Source organism: Parasteatoda tepidariorum, chromosome 1 (genome assembly GCF_043381705.1).
Source record: "Parasteatoda tepidariorum isolate YZ-2023 chromosome 1, CAS_Ptep_4.0, whole genome shotgun sequence".
Classification (NCBI taxonomy): Eukaryota; Metazoa; Arthropoda; class Arachnida; order Araneae; family Theridiidae; genus Parasteatoda; species Parasteatoda tepidariorum.
Window position 1 is genome coordinate 18,555,339 of NC_092204.1, and position 17,090 is coordinate 18,572,428.

Below are 17,090 nucleotides of genomic sequence, written 5' to 3' on the forward strand. Positions count from 1 at the left end.
GCAGAGTTTAACAAAGTGTCTCATCTCATATTATGAGGTAGAAATCATAATCCTTTTTATACTATGCTACTTCACTAATGGGGAAATAAAGTTTTCAGAATTTTAATTTCCTGCTGAAGAAAAGACTTAACACAAATACAAATGTAAAAAATTAAATCAAAATCAATTAATATTCTACAGCATCTTTACGAACATCGTTGAGAAACTATGATATAATAGAATCATATGATAAAATTAAATATGAGCCAAAAGTAAAGATAAATGACAAAATATGGTAACCCAATTTCATGCAACCGTTCAGGCAATTAAGCAACCCTTTCGGCAACTCCGAACGGAGGAATTTCACTTACAGTTGCACTTACACTTGCAGTTACACTTGCAGTTGCACATATTTTTCTCTCGTGCGATAGAGGCATAAGTATCAATTTTCTTTCAAGGGACATATTCATTCACAAATATTTAAATTATTTCACTACTCATTCCTTACTCAACACGATGTAGAACATAAATAGATTAATTATGATCCACGTTGCCAAATGTACAAAACAAAAATAATCAAGGTTGCAACAAAATACATTAAAAATAATAAATCTAAGTTAAGTAAAGCACGTAGACAAGAAAAGATTATATTTTAACAAATTCGATGTGTGAAACGGTTTTGTATTTAATTAACTTCACGTTAATTAATATTCTATTAACTTAGATCAATTTTAACATGCCATCTTGTTTATTTTGATAAGCTGGAGCCAAGGTCTTAGGCCGCGTATTAGTGATCATCTTCTCGATTTGGAAGTCCCCAATTTAATATAAATAATAACGAAGATTGTAATAGGCTGCCATAAGCATAAAATGGAACAAGCGACTAGGGGAAGGACGATTCCATGATGCTAAAAACTTAGAGAGAGAGAAAAACTTAGAGTGAAAATAGGGAAAGAGGGAAATTACACTGAGAATATTGGGGTTTTTTTTTGTTCGCTTCCTTGGCGTATTGGTTAAATTTCAAAGGTTTACCGTCACCGTTCGCATTTGTTTTGATGTTTATTTTTTGCGACGTTTGCTGTCATTTTCGAACTCGTATAAAATATGTTATTTGTTGAATTTTTTCGTTATGTCTTTGTCTTTATTATTGTTATCTGTTTTGCTTTTGTTTTTAAATTTTTTTTTTACTTTAAAGTTAGTTAGATCTTAATATATGTATGTTGCCGGCATTGTGTAGAATACTGGATGTTTTTAGGCAAAGTATGAAATGTGAGAATTATACCGGGCAATGGTACTTGACCTTAAAAAAATATCAGTGTATACCGGGCAGTGGCACTTATACTAGGTGTGATATCATACTGTCCAAATAAATAATTAGACCAACAAAAAGAACGTCTCTTCTTTCCAGCCGCTACGTGCGAACTCTCGATCTTTATTTACAACATCTACATTTGCTGACAGCGCCATCGCAACATGGAGACATGACACTAGGTCTAGTTGACTAGACTTTTGGTAAATGTCTGAAATATATACAAGGTCTAGTTAAGTGCCACTGCCCGGTATACCCTACACTGATGTTTTTTTAAGGTCAAGTGCCACTGCCCGGTTTATACACGGAATTCTTTTCACGATCTCCCCCCCCCCTCACGCTCCTCCAACATGTACAGAATTGCTGGAACAGCGACCGATAATTGTCAACAGTACTGAGGTACGTACCTCTCTGCATCAAAAACGTTATTTGAAGATTAAAAAAAAATCAAATCTGACTGTCTTCTCTGTAAAGCCTAATAATCAGTTCTTTCTTTTTTGATGACCCTAGTTAAGTTTTTGTTTTGTTTCAGAAAATCCCGCCAAAATTTGACTTCCAATGTTGGCTCTAAAATAAGGCGATATTTTGCTAAGCTAAAGCTCTCACCAGCAACGTTTTCCCGATATCGAGCTCATTTTCCCCTTTCTAAATTTTCTAAGTCCGCTTGTATTATGGAATCGTCCTGTCCCTAGTCGCTTGTTAAAATGGATAATTATTTTAACGGTATTTACAAATGAATGTTTAATTTATCTGCATGTAACACTAACAATTATGTGTCTCTTCTTTATTCAATGTATTCTCCAAAAAATCGTACATTTGGACATGTTCTTTATGAGATCAGATCAGTTTCATTTTCATCTTTTGTAAGTATTGGAGAAATTAAGAAATTATTTATTTGATTTTTACAGTAATGCTAAATAACACGATTTTATGAAGATAGAATTCTCCTTTAGTGACAGGAACACTATTTTTTAGTATCAGTCAGTAGTAGTAACAGGAACAGTACTCCTTTACTACCAGCAAAGTAGTAACAGGAACAGATGTGAAAAATTGTGTTTTGACTAAAAGTAGATAAGGTTACTAAACTCGGTATCTATTTTGCCTAAGCATGTAACTTCAGCCATTTCATTTATTTACTTATTCTCACTCTATTTTTAAAAAAATTGTAAAGGCACAGCTGTTTGGGTGCTGAACTTAACGTAACATTTTGTTTTGGTGCACAAAAACTTATTAAGGAATATAAAATTGCTAGGTTTACACACCTTAGAAAATTACTAAGGTGTGTTAAACAGTATACAGGTATTACAGTGAAATATACAAAATTATTATTCGATAATTTATTAAGAATTATTAACCGTTTAACTTTATGGACAAAATACCATCGGGCCGCTCTACCGGTCTCGGAAATGAATATACAGAGTTGCTGAAATTTGGCATTCCAAAAGAGCCACATTTTTTATGAACTTAATACAGCGTGTACTTTTTTTTTTTTGAAGTTATACTTCTTATGCGACTTCCAACAAGGTTGCGTTAAATGTTTAACGCTACATTTTTATTGGCCGGGAAATCACGTGGTAGGATCCAGTTTTCCCTCATTCATTTCCATATTGTTTTGGTTCTCACTAGCATAAAAATAATAAAAGTATGGTTTTCCTATAAATATTTTTTTAGTTTGTTTTGATACACATATAATTTAATAGGTCATTAGTACGAAAATTTCTGCTAAACTTATAAGAAAAAAAAACATGATGGTCGATTTACTGTCCGCTGAAATGCAACTACTAAGTTAAAATTTGGAAAGCTGGTGTCACAGTGATCTGCAAAATTTTTTTAAACACGTTTTTTCTATTTTTTATTTTTATCTTGAAATTAATGTAATCACTTTTTAATTTGTTCTCCCTGTTGTAATTATTAGTCCAACGACTAAGTTTGGCGACTTGTCAATCGAAATTGATAAGTCGCCCAAACTCGATAGGAATTGCTTCAGTTAGTGAATAAAGGTCCATTCCAACCTGTTAGTAAGAGAACATTGCGACAGGAGCTGCATGCAATGAACACTCGAAGTCAAACATTTTGCAAGAAGCCATTGCTCACACAGGCACATAAAGCAGCGCGACGTCGGTGGGCTAGTATGGAGCTAACGTCACCGGACGCGGAAAGTTGGTTTTCTTTTTGCCTTTATTCCAATGACGTACGTGGTCGAGTGCACCGAAGACTAGATGAAGCCTTGGCCACCAGAATGGCCACAAGGATGAAGCATTTCATCCTGACAGTGTCAGGTTCCAGCCGGAGGTGGGTCTGACATATTTTTTTTCTTATTATGGATTGCTCTCCGGCTCTGAGGTGACCAGTAACATGAACCAACGTGTTTATTTGAACATTCTGAATGATCAGGTGTTGCCTCCATGAAGTGTATGCTGCCGATAACCCTATCAAGATAATATCAAGATAACAACAGCAAAATTCATCGGGCTGGAAGAATATATGACTGGTTTTATGAACACTCAGACTAGGGGTGCACAACCTTTTTGAGTGAAGGGCCACTTGCACAGCAGGTTGGCTAAAGAAGGGCCGCACATATATTTAGAAATGTTAATGACAAATGTAGTAATGTCTATTTAAACATTAGTATTACATTTTTTTTATCAATAAACTTAGTAATATCAATAACTTAGTAGTGTTCCATTATTAGAATACATTCAAAAATAAAAAAACTTATATATATAATTTTTTTTACAAAAAAAAACTTCTATTTTTATTATATGAACAATAGATTTATCAAAATAAATAAACATTGAAGAAAAGAAATATTTGACCTACTGTGAAATATTTGAAAACTGTACCGAAATACCGTATCAAAAAGTGATTATTTGATTGCGCGATTAAATAATCACTAACGTGTTGTGATAACATATTGTGTAATAATAACGTGTTGTGATAACATCATAGTTAAATAACGGGATCGTCAAAATCATGTGGAAAAGTATAGAAATAATTTTGGGAAAATATATTTATGCTGAACTCAGCACGAATAAAGCGTGTCAAGTGCATGATTTGAAATTTGCATGTCGTAATAGAATAATTGGAATTTTTTATAATACGTGGGAAAGCATAGCAATAACTGACGAAAAAAATTGTTGAAAAAAAAGAAAGAATTGCGAAAAAAAGATAAAAAATCATTTAGATTTAAGATGAAATCGTCACAAATAAAGTGCACAAAAAGTGATTATTTAAATTTGCGATCTGAAACTCGCGTCGTAATAAAAATTCGGGATTTTCGAAATCTCGTAGAAAAGCGGAAATAACTGTTTAAAAAATGATTTATATTTACGATAAAATTGGCTTAAAGGAAGCGCGTTAAACGTACATTTACTAAAGAATCTGTTAAAATTGATTGTGTCAAAACGTGATGACTTAAAAGTGCGATTAAAAATTACCATTTTTTAAAAAAAAATTCACTGTGTTTAGAAGCTTTCGCGGGCCGCACTTCAGTAGTCGATGGGCCGCATTTCGCCCGCGGGCCGTAGGTTGTGCACCCCTAACTCAGACACTCAATTATATCTCGACTGGACAGCAACACCACCTGACCTGAACCCCAATGAAAATTTGTGGGATATGTAGGAACAACGGGTAGAACGCCGAAATCAGAATACTTGCAGTTTGGCGGATTTCTTGGCGGATCTTAAACTGGATTCGATTTGCCCGCAAACCTTGTGGACTCACACCTAACCGAATTCAGGCGGTAATCTAGAGGCGGTTTCACAAGTCATTAAATGATGTTTTTCAAGACTTCTCTAAGGCTGACTAATTTTTTGTCCGGTGTGCTTACTATTTTTGATGGATTTGTTTAGTTAACGAAAAATTGGTTTGGATCCTTGGAGTTGCAGCAAAACACGTCTGCTTCCTTGAACAACCATGTACACCCTTCCATACGAATGACGCGACACATAAGTATAGTGTGTCACATACCTTTGGTACTTCCCTTTAATCGTACCATAAAGCTATGGTGTTCTACCGTACCATATAATACCATACAAATTCTATGGCTACCATAGACTTATGGTGTCTTGCCATATGAATTTCTATGATTTCCATAGGCTTACGGTATCTTGCTATACAAGTTTCTATACTTGCTATAGGTTACCATATATTACCATAGGCGTGCCTGTGGCAAATTTTCCCAAGGAAACAGTGTCGTGGAGTTCTTCAGCTGTGCTGTATTGTTCACCGTTTCTGTAAACTTGGTGGGTTAAAATTCACGTAACGTTCTCAGTTCGATATAGGTCCGGTCTCAGGGTAAGCTACTCTATTACCTGAAAATTTTGTTGAGAAAGCAAATTTTTGTCAAACATGAAGTATGGTATCGGAGCATTCAGTTCCTCAAGAGAGATCGTGAAAATAGAGCATATGTTTCCTCAGTCTATCTTGGTACGTTTCAAATATTTGTCTCCCTAAGGAAAAGTATTGATGCCTGCCCATTCCATCCAAATGCCTTCCAGACCATTAGAGATTTTGCTTCCTTATTGCCTGATTGAAAGAAAATAAAAGTTTTTAAAGGTCATGCCGAAATGAGTTCCAACTGTCAGCAGCATTTAACCCTTTAAGCTCCAATTTTTTTTCTCATCACTGCTATCACCATTATACAAATACCCATTCGTTGCCCTACGACATGCGATTTTTGTCCAGTTTATTTAAAGAAGTTTATGATGTGGTTCAAGACCCTGCTTGCGGCGAATTTTTTTTAAATGCCAACAAATGGTGTCCTTAGGCACCATTAGTAGGCAGTGTATTTGGCGAAATGGCACATTTTCCCTCGATACTAATATCCAAATTTGCTTCGTCCACATCTCTATTTTCAGGCAAAAATCTTTCTTTTCCATTCCATATAAATACCTTGCTTTGATGTAATTAAAATTGCTAGAAATTTCAGAAACACTCTTTTTTGTGGATTTTGTGCAAAATTTAGTTTTTTGCGAATTCTTCAGCTTTTGAAATTGTGAGTGTCAAAGCTCTTATGATTATGGAAATATACTGTCTGCCATGAGAAATCTGCCTGCAGCAGAAAATGCTTTACCTCATGCAAACAATCTCGTATTTAATAAGAAATTTATTAAGTGCTTAAATTTTTAGACAGTCATTTTAAACAAAGTTTTTTAAAAATGACAATATTAAATGCCAAAATCAGCTTTAAGTAACGAACATTTCTTCATAACATATAGTAATTTCAGTTAAAATTTACGAATTTTTCTTTATTACGTCATATATTTAGAATCGCATAGTATTATCGAATTTCACTGTGTGCTTAAATTTTTGACACCAACTGTAGTCCTCTTTTCATTGGAAGAGTGATTCATCAATAAATTATTACTTTACAAACTGTATTATTCATTTAAGTCAGATCTAAAATAGTTCCTTTTTTCAGTTACCCCGGAATAATGTTTACAATGAAACTAAAGAAATTAAAATAAAAAACTGGTTAGCTTACAAGTATATGTAGTTTTGCAATAAATAAAAATAAGTTCTAATCTTAAAATGTTTTGTAATATTAAATGAAATTTAAAAAAAACACAGAAAAATAATTACGACAGCAAAACTTAGGTTTGAATTCTAATGATGGAATTCACTTGAGAAAGTTAGATTATACACATCACACAATTTAACTCATCTAAGTTTTGAAAAGAACTATTTTTAAAGTCGCAGCTGATAGCTTCATAATTTGCAGTCTATTCACAGTCTTGAATTTCTTACATTACTTATTCAAGTCTTTATTTATTTAATCTTAGAGTGTATCAAGTTTTTATTTATGTCTTGGAACAAGTGAAGGTGACCTCAGTTCACAAAATACCAAAGTTTTAATTAGTACACTGCAGGCGTATATAATTTTAAGACTTCTGTGAGATTTAAGAAAAGTAATAGAGAGTTACAACATAGAAAATTTCTTAAAATATGCCTACAACTTCGGGAAACATATTCCGATTCAAAATATTAAATTAGCTTTCCTAGAAAAAAAAACTAATTGAAGTTATACTTCTTATGCGTCTTCCAACAAGGTTGCGTTAAACGTTTAACGCTATATTTTTATTGGCCGGGAAATCACGTGGTAGGATCCAGTTTTCCCTCATTCATTTCCTTATTGTTTTGGGTTCTCACTAGCATAAAAATAATAAAAGTCAAAAAAGTATTGTTTTTCTATAAATATTTTTTTAGTTTGATTTGATACACATACAATTTAATAGGGTAGTATTTTTTATTTTCAAATTTAGTGGATAACAATTGTAAAAAATGAGTGAAAACATTGTCCACGGACAATGCGACGGATTTATAAGGTTACGTCAAGGTACGTCTCTTGTGAATATCAATTAATTGGTAGGTTTTCTCTTCTGAAATTACATTATGACGCATTCACATACATTATTAATACAAATATATTTTCCATGGCGAGACAATGAGGCAACCACAAGCACTTCCACTAGTTCAAGAGGTCCACGAGGGAAAAATGCACAATATTACCGTGATTACAGAGCACGAAAGCGAGGGGAGCAGGAAAAAGAGTCGTTGAATAGAACTAGTGATCCTTCTACGACTGCTGATTCTTCTACAATTAAAGTCGCAGGTTGCGAAGTTCAACTTCCTCCGCGCGAAAGGACTCCACGCACTATTTTTTTTATATATGGATCGAACATTTTAATTACACAAAAACTGTTCCTAAAAATGGTGCGATAAAACCTACTTCTGGTCAAACGTACCCTTAAAATGTTCTTCGCCGCGTCACCCAATAAAAATTCGTTTACTTACTTAAGACAAAGAACTAAGTTATGTTTTATTATTTTTAACAATAACAAAAGACATAGTAAAAAAATTTTAAATGCAGTTATTAAAATAACAGATTCCATACCAGCAAATTTAATTAAATGTTCTAAAAAGCAACTTTTATTTTATTTTCTTGATGTTTTAAATATTAGATTAAAATTTTTTTGGAGGTGAAATAACATTTTAAAATGAAATTTTTGATACTTCCAAACAAATATGATGACCGCACTTAAATAAAAAAATGGTGTTTCAAATGAATAAGAAACGGAAATAATACTTTATTTTAAGCAACTTAAATTCATTTTTTACGATGTTGTTGTTGTTGTTGTTGATTTACGTCGCACTAAACCTGCACAATGGGCTATTGGCGAAGGTCTGGGAAACATCCCTGAGGATGATCCGAAGACATGCCATCACAATTTTGATCCTCTGCAGAGGGGATGGCACCTCCGCTTCGGTAGCCCAACGATCTGCGCGCGAAGTCGAGCACTTTGCGGTAGCACAGTTTAACGAGGACCAATACCGCACACCCTCGGCCCCTACGCAGACTGATCCAAGTGGGTCACCCAACCGCACACTGACCGCAGCCAGTGATGCTAGACTTCAGTGATCTGCTGGGAACCGTGTCTTAATGATTTTTTTTTTTTTTTTTTTGTNTTTTTTTTTTTTTTTTTTTTTTTTTTTTTTTTTTTTTTTTTTTGACGATGCGAAAATTATTTAGACACCAATCACATCAGCTTATCTTTATGCCCTGGAATATTGTTTTATTCATATGAATGCTGATTCCCTTGTTAACGGCAGTAGATCTTCCCCACCTTTCCATAGCGCGGCTACTGTGGTTTTTCCCCCTTATATTATATNTTTTCTTTAAAAAAAAATTGAATTGTTTTTTAATTTATTACATTTTAAATATCATTTTTTTAAAGTTTTTCTGATAATTTTCTGTTTTTATTAAAAGAAATTATTGTTTCGGTTAGAAGATTTGATACTAACATTTATATTAACTAGTGTAGAGCAATTTTTAAACTTTTCTGATAATTTTCTGTTTTTATTTTTGAAAAGTGTATAGTTTTAGTTAGATGATTTGATACTGACATTTATGTTAACTAATGTAGAACGATTTTTAAAATTTTCTGTTAATTTTCTGTTTTTATTTTTAAGAAATTTATTGTTTTAGTTAGAAGATTTGATACTGACATTTATGTTAACTAGTGTAGAGCAATTTTTAAACTTTTCTGATAATTTTCTGTTTTTATTTTGGAAAAATCTATAGTTTTAGTTAGATGATTTGATACTGACATTTATGTTAACTAATGTAGAATGATTTTTAAACTTTTCTGATAATTTTCTGTTTTTATTTTTAAAAAATGTATTGTTTTAGTTAGAAGATTTGATACTAACATTTATGTTAACTAATGTAGAAAGATTTTTTGAATTTTCTCCAAATGGTTAAACGGGCAAAGGGTGATTTGATATTAGGACCCATAATCCTCATAGAACAATCCCAGACGTCTGTAAGCTACTTGAACATAGTTGCACATCAGGTTAACCCATTCATGGCAACAGTTTTTCCTGCTGGGGATGGTGTTTACCAACAGAATAATGCACCATGTCATGAGGGTCGAATCGTCGAAGAACATTCCAGTGACTTTCAAGTCATGTCTTGGCTCCCAAATTCACCTGACCTTATCCAATAAAGCATTTGTGGTCCTACTTGGAAAACCAAATTCGTGCTGCCACGCTACCCCCTCGCAATGTGAGGGAATTGCAGGACCAGTTGGTGAGCGCTTGGTACCAGATACCTCAGACTATCTAACAGCACCTTGTGGAATCAATGCTACGGCGCGTGCTTGCAGTTTTGAGGGCTAAAGGTGGTCCTACATGTTAGACTTCAGTGTCGCATTTGCATCACAATTTTAGCTATAGACAATTTCTTTGAGAATATTGTTCAATTTCCAATTTTGTCCATCAGTTTGAGAAACGGTTCGAAAACTTAAATCTTTTCCAGTTCTGCCCACTAAAAATACTGCTAATCACACACAATTGGAGCAGATTGTTAGAATAAGAAAAATTAAAGTGGGTATTTTCTATTATTCTGAATTTTTGCCTGACCAACAGAGGGCGTTATAATCAGGCACAGAGATGCCAGCTTGCTCCGGACAGCAAATATATATTTTAAAGTGGCAGTTTATCAATTGTGATTCTTGGTTTAATAAATTCAATTTAGTAGATATTCATCCACTACAATTTCTAAATAATTCGTAGGCTTAGATAATTTACCACTTTATAGTACTTAAGTGATGCTATACCTTTTAAAAAGCAAGCAAATATAGGCAAATATTTGCAAAATTTACTTGGTAGTTATTTACCGTTTTTTTTAATTCTTTTTCGCGTGTCCGGAGCAGTTGGCATCTCTGCAGGCATGATAAATATTAATATGTATCACTTGGTTTGGCAGGCATTGGATTGGAAAGGAAGGCTTATTGGGTAGCGAAAACAATATAACACTATCATTATTAAATTTGATTGTTATTAAAATGGTCTTCCATTCATTCCACCATTCTTCACTGAATTCAATATCTACTTAGCAATATATGAGAATTTCTTTTTCTCATTTTGAGTAGCCTTCTAACAGAGATATAATTTTTCCAACTTTCATTATAGTATAAGAAACGAGTTACTATTGTGTTAGAAGTACTAAACAGTACTATTTTGTTCGAAGTATGTAAATAAGCTCGCGAGAATGCTACAAAATAAACACATGTTAATTATTGAAAACTACTAGTATATATAAATAATAAAAATGATTGTGAATTAATTAAATCCGCGATGATAAAATATGACACATTAAATTAGAGTTTGTTTATAAGAATATTTCCACTCAATAATTGAGATTTCCAACAACAATTTCGCCAATTAAAAAAAAATCGGTTGGATTAAAATAAAGTGCTAAGAGTAAAAAGTAAGAGTGTTTGTAGCTTGTGCATGTTGTCAATTACAAAAAACTCGCATATTAATTAAACGAAAAAAAAAGGAATTCATTAAAGTAAAAAATAAATTAGGAATTTTAAAAAAAATGAAAGAACTAATTAATGTTCTATTTATAAAGCAATCGTAGTGAAAAATATGCATTACATATTTCTAAATCACTTTTCTTCTAAATTTTCATAAAAAATATTGAAGAAAATTTCTTAACGAAATAACTTATAATGTAATAAGACACGTGTCTCTGAATCCAAAATGGCGGCATTTACAGATAAGAAATTCAATATGCTGGTAAATGGCGACTATATAAAATGTACCAGGAGTCTAAAAGTTTTAATGTTTGGTTAGTGTTTTAATTATAAAAAATTTCGGTGATTTTTTTCGTTAACTCTGGCCATCCAAAACCATAACATTCAAGAAAATTAATTCTGCTTTAATTCTGCGCATCCATAACATTCAAGAAAAAAGCAATTAAGACTTTTTTTCCCATTAAAAAAAAAAAAAAAAAAAAAAAAAAATTTCTAACTGCATAGTCTTAAGACGAATTTTTCGATTTTTGGCAAATTGTTTCTGCACAGTCGATTTTTTACAAAATCAACTTTGAATTTCAACAACTAACATTTCAAAATTATGACAAAAAAGAATTTTTTACAGAAATAAACATGAAATTTCGATGAAAAGTTTTTATTTCTTTCTATTTTTGAATGTGACTGTGGGAAAAAAATTAATTACAGAAACTTTTTTTTCAGTATAGGGATATTAAATTAAAAAAAAAAATTTAGGGGAGAGTCGGGTAGCCCCGCCCACAGTCAATTTCATATGTATAGAATATTTTTTCAAGTCAATGGGCTATCGGAGATTAATTGTTGTATTAAAAAAGATTATTTTCAAAGTTTCAAGTATTTATGCAGCAAGTAACATGGTAAACAATAGTTTTGAAAATATGTTGAATACAGAATTCATGAAAGTAAGAAAAATTGGTTGAATGTGTCGATTAAACTTCATTTTAATACGAAAAAAATAATTTTTTCTATACATACAGCATTAAAGTATGTAGTTTTAAGTTTAATTTGCTCGAAGAAAGAAGTTTATATGTGAAAAATTGTTCGAGTAATTACAAATTTACAAAGAAATTGGATTTCGGGTAGCCCCGCTCACATGAATGTCGGGTATCACCGCCCAATTTTATTTCGTCGATAAATGTACGGTTGCAAAGATTATTATTTTATTGCTTCAAATTTGAATGTTATATGCATTTTTAACAACAAATATTGTTGTTATTAAATGATTGTTATTAAATGATAGAATTCACTAAAAGTATATAAATATGTAATAAATAAAATAATTTTGTGATAAAAATGATAAATGAGGTTTATCTTTTGTCAATACATTGGTCACTTTCTTTTACACCTGAAAAAACAGTCAAAAAACATAATTTTTGTAACTGGACGGGGCTACCCGACACATTTTGAAGAGAGCTGAAATACATGTTGTTTTAAATTTCTATTTTTTTAAGTTAAACTATTCTTTTTTTAGTTTATTCTTTTTGTATTATTTAATTAGATGGTAAAACAATAGAAACATACAAAAATATTGATTATTACTCAATATTATACAGAAATATAAGCAATACTCCTTAAGTGGGCGGGGCTACCCGACTCTCCCCTAATTATAACAATGTCGGGAGGCAGCACAGCTTTTTTAAATCAAACTGTTCAGCCAATGGCGACCAATTTCGCTTTGAATAATTAATAAAAGTAGCCCTTACTTTATGAAACGATGACTATAAGACAGGGAAGGAAATCTAATTAGTGGTCTATTTATGTAGATTACACTCAATTTATCCGAGATTTTATCAATGAAACGCTCAGTAAACTGCTCTCTAAAAACAAAATTAATATATAAGTATTCAACTTACCTTCTATGAAGCAACCAAGTTTATAAAGCATCCCATTGCAAAGACTCACCTGTAAATACGAAAATTTTTCATTAAAAAAAAGCACTAAAAATGGGAACATATATGGATAACTTATTCAACATTTTTATTGATAATAATAATAAAAAACAAAAATTAATTTAAGGCGAATTGCGATAATTAAATGCGATATTGAAGTGGGGAAACCTGATTTATTCTATATTTTCGTTTAACACGTTCACGCCGGGAAAAGTGAAAATACTGGCACGGGAAAAGTGAAAATACTGGCACGGGAAAAGTGAAAATACTGGCACGGGAAAAGAGAAAATACTGGTAGAACTATTTCAATATTAGATAATATTCGGGAGGAGTTTATCGATTCTCAACAATAACAATTCACTGTAAGGAAATTTATCACGGCGAAGAAGCAATTCAATATAAAAATTGCATCCGTTAAAAACAATTGGTAGTTATGGATTTTTATTATTCCCGGAAAAAAACTAAAAATTGAAATTTATTGTTACCAGCTTTTACTCCGGTGCGCTGCCAAGGTGAGACAATCTAGCGTGACCCACCGGTGGGTCACCCCGGCGTGAACGTGAAAAAAAAGTGTGAATATTAAAAGAGTGCATATTAATAAAATTAATATGCACTCTATTTACTGTCTTGAATTACATTACAGGATGCACTTTACATAAACTTAATGAAATAATATCGTGTTCATTCTTTATAAAGCAATTATATATATTTTTTATTTAATAAGGGTTAAATTATTAAATTACAAGGTAAAAAATTTTCCACACCATTTTAAATGATGTAATTTTTGATGACAAAATGTAAAATATGACCGAAATCGGTTTAAAATTTCCAAAAAACAATATCTTTGAAATTCTATTTCTCAAACACTATTTCACCCTAATTTTTATATTTGTTAATAAAAATTGCATAGTTTAAAATTATGGAAACAGTTTTATTCCAATCAGATCAAATGTATTTGAAATTCATTAAATAAACTCATAATCTAAATATGGCAAAATACATAAAACGGGAAATTAACATTTAGGTACCCAAACTTTCAATCGCTCTACTGACTTAACTATCAGGGCTACTTTTTTCCAGACAGCAGCTACCCTTCCCATATTTTAATAATTAAAAATCCAAGACTTTCGGGGGGGGGGGGGAAGAAACTCATAAAATTTTATTCACAGAAAGTGCATTTTTGTAACTGATTCTATTGCTAAATTATGGTTTGCACTTATTAGTTAGCGTTTTTGAGGTAGCATGAAAATCTGATCAGTAAAACAAAAGTTATTCAGTTTGGATTGCATCTCTCACTGTCGTAACTCAAACGCTATAACATAAAACTATAAAGATTTGCATATTTCTAAAGAAGTTCTTGAATAAAATTTTGATATCAAAATGTTACCGATGCGGTGATTAGTCTTTGAGTAAGAATACTTTATGATAAAGTTAAAAAAGATTTTTTTTCGCTGCGTAATCATGCGTTGCAAAAACTATAAATAGGAAAATTATGATTATTTTTTTAAAACATGTCTAAAAATATGTAAGAAGTCTAATTTTTTAAAATGAAATTTAATTCTTAATTATTTTAAAGTAACTAAATAAATTAGATTTACATTTTTTCGGATTTTTCGATGTAAAAAAAAATGTATTTTTTTAATAATTTTTCGCAAATGAGCTCACTAATGAATGCATTTTCGTTAGCAAATACAAATAATGAGTGCACTTTAACAAACAAATTGTGAAAATAGATTTATACTTCAATAACGATTTTAATTAAAGAAATAGTAAAAAGGATATAAAATATTTAGATTATAATGATATTAGATATAAAAATTTTAAATTATAATGTTTATTTCATAAACATTATAATTTAATTTCTATGATTCAAAAGTTTTTTATAAAACAAATTTTCATTTATTTCATTATACAAAGTAACAGTGGAAATCATTAAAATAAACACGTAATATAACTAAATATGACTGAAAGCTTAAATACAAATGTGATTTAATTATATTAAAAAAATTAAAATTTGAAGCCACTTAAAAAGTATTAAAATTTATTATGAAGTGAACTAATTAAATTAGTTTCATAAAACTAAAAAATGAATTTTGGGAATGCAATTTAAAAGCTGCCATATATTTGAAACACTTATAAACTTGAAAATAAATCTAATAGTCGCAAAAACAGTAATTCATCTGATGCAAATCTGTACAAAATTTGAAAATTAGAAATGCGCTATTGCTTTGAAATTAAGATCAGAAGAAAATTTAGTGTTTAGTTATTTTAATTACGTAATGATCATAGGTCAAGATTATCAGATGGACATAAAGCCTTTTCGTTCAGATTATAATTCCTTAGACCATTAAAACAATATTAATCATATATTTAAGTTTAGAGAAACATTAAAGTATTGTAAAGTATTAGAGAAGATTTTAGCAAATAAAATAAGTTTGCAAATACATTAAAAATTTAGATCGATATCCTGAAGAAAAACAGTAGAGCAACTTTCCGAACTACGAATTTTTATAGCTTTATCTTCAAAATCAGACGCCCGGTGGCTGAGTGGTAGCACTTCGCGCTCACATGCCACAGGTCCTGGGTTCGATCCTCGGGTCGGGCAAGATTCACTCAAACTTTCATCGCTTCAGTGGGTCGATAAATGAGTACCAAGCATGCTTGGGACCTAAACACTGGGGGTTCCGCGTTTGGCTGACCACCTGACCGGAACATTTGCTCCTGCACCCCAGAGCCCAAAGTCAAGAAAATTGAGATGGGCACAGTAGGCCTTGGCCTTCTATGGGCTGTCGCGCCACTGAGTTTAGTACCTTCAAAATCACCGTAAACTTTTAATAGTTTCACAAATTTAACAGCACAGAATAGAGTATAACACCAACTATATTAATGATCCCTATAGGTTAAAAGAGAGGACGGCATGCAAATATGTATTACGTTTTAAATCAGCTTTTTTTTAATAAAATTAGGTATTTAATGAAATGAAAAATATAAATTCAGACTGCCCTTTTTTACAGTGCAATTTCTTTTTTTAATTAATGGGCTAGTTACTTAACACTGAAGGATTTGCTGACCTTTAGTTAAAGTGAATTCAACATACTTGATTTCGTCATTTCAAAAATATCAAGAAAAAAAATCTGTGAAATGTGTGATTTGTTTGTTTTAATTAGTTTTTCGGTGGATTGATGATGATACATTTCTATTCTCGTTTTGGTAAATTTGAAGTATGCATTTCGGGAATTATAAATTCTATGAAACAACTTTTAAAGAAAATATATAGTTAGAAAAAAAAATTAATATTATTTGCTTTTCAATAATATTTCAATTGTAATTATATTCCTAAGCTTTCTTTTAAATCAAATTAATCTAATTTCATTGATTTGTTTTTCAAAGAAATAAGTAAAACAAAATGTATTAATCCTGTATTTTAATTCATATGTATGTGTGTAAAATAGAATTTGTTGTATATGTTTTTAATCATTTGAGAAAATATGACATATATGTATGTCCATGCACATATAAGCATGCTATTATATTTATGTATCTTTATATAACATAAAATCATAGAAGTCTGACTCCGTTTTCCATTGTTGTCGGCGCATTTTTATTGGCTGGAAAATCACGTGGTAGGATCCAGTTTTCCCTCATTCATTTCTATATTCTTTTGGTTGTCATCAGCGCAAAATTAACAATTGTAGTAAAGGTATTCGCGATCGCAACGCTCGAGTACGCCGTCTAGCGGGAGCCTGTAAATATCAGACATTCATTTATCACGTTTTCATTTAGTTCCATCAAAATCATTTACAGAATCAGACGCCATTTTTTAGCAGCAAATAAGAAACAAAATTTCCCTAAGGAAAAGGATTTAGAAGAAAATTCTGCCGTCCAGAATATTAGTAAATCTTTCAGGAACAGAACACGCCAAACATTTGAAGAAAAATTCCTCAATAATTTTTAATTTCTATTATCAACAAACTTGCAACTGATGACTTCCGATTTCGGATACTGTTACAGATGTGTGTATTAAGGTAAAATGCATTTCTTCTGTCTTCAATT

At 31.4% G+C, this 17,090-nt stretch overlaps 1 protein-coding gene across 1 annotated transcript in view; it reads right to left on the bottom strand.

Annotated features, from left to right (window-relative positions):
• LOC107443515 (hypoxia-inducible factor 1-alpha) overlaps window positions 1-17,090 on the bottom strand; it is a 188,800-nt gene that overhangs the window by 95,855 nt on the left and 75,855 nt on the right. The window contains exon 2 of the mRNA XM_071178536.1: window positions 13,002-13,050. The gene's annotated coding sequence lies outside the window, so the exon portion shown is untranslated. The remainder of the gene's footprint in view (window positions 1-13,001; window positions 13,051-17,090) is intronic.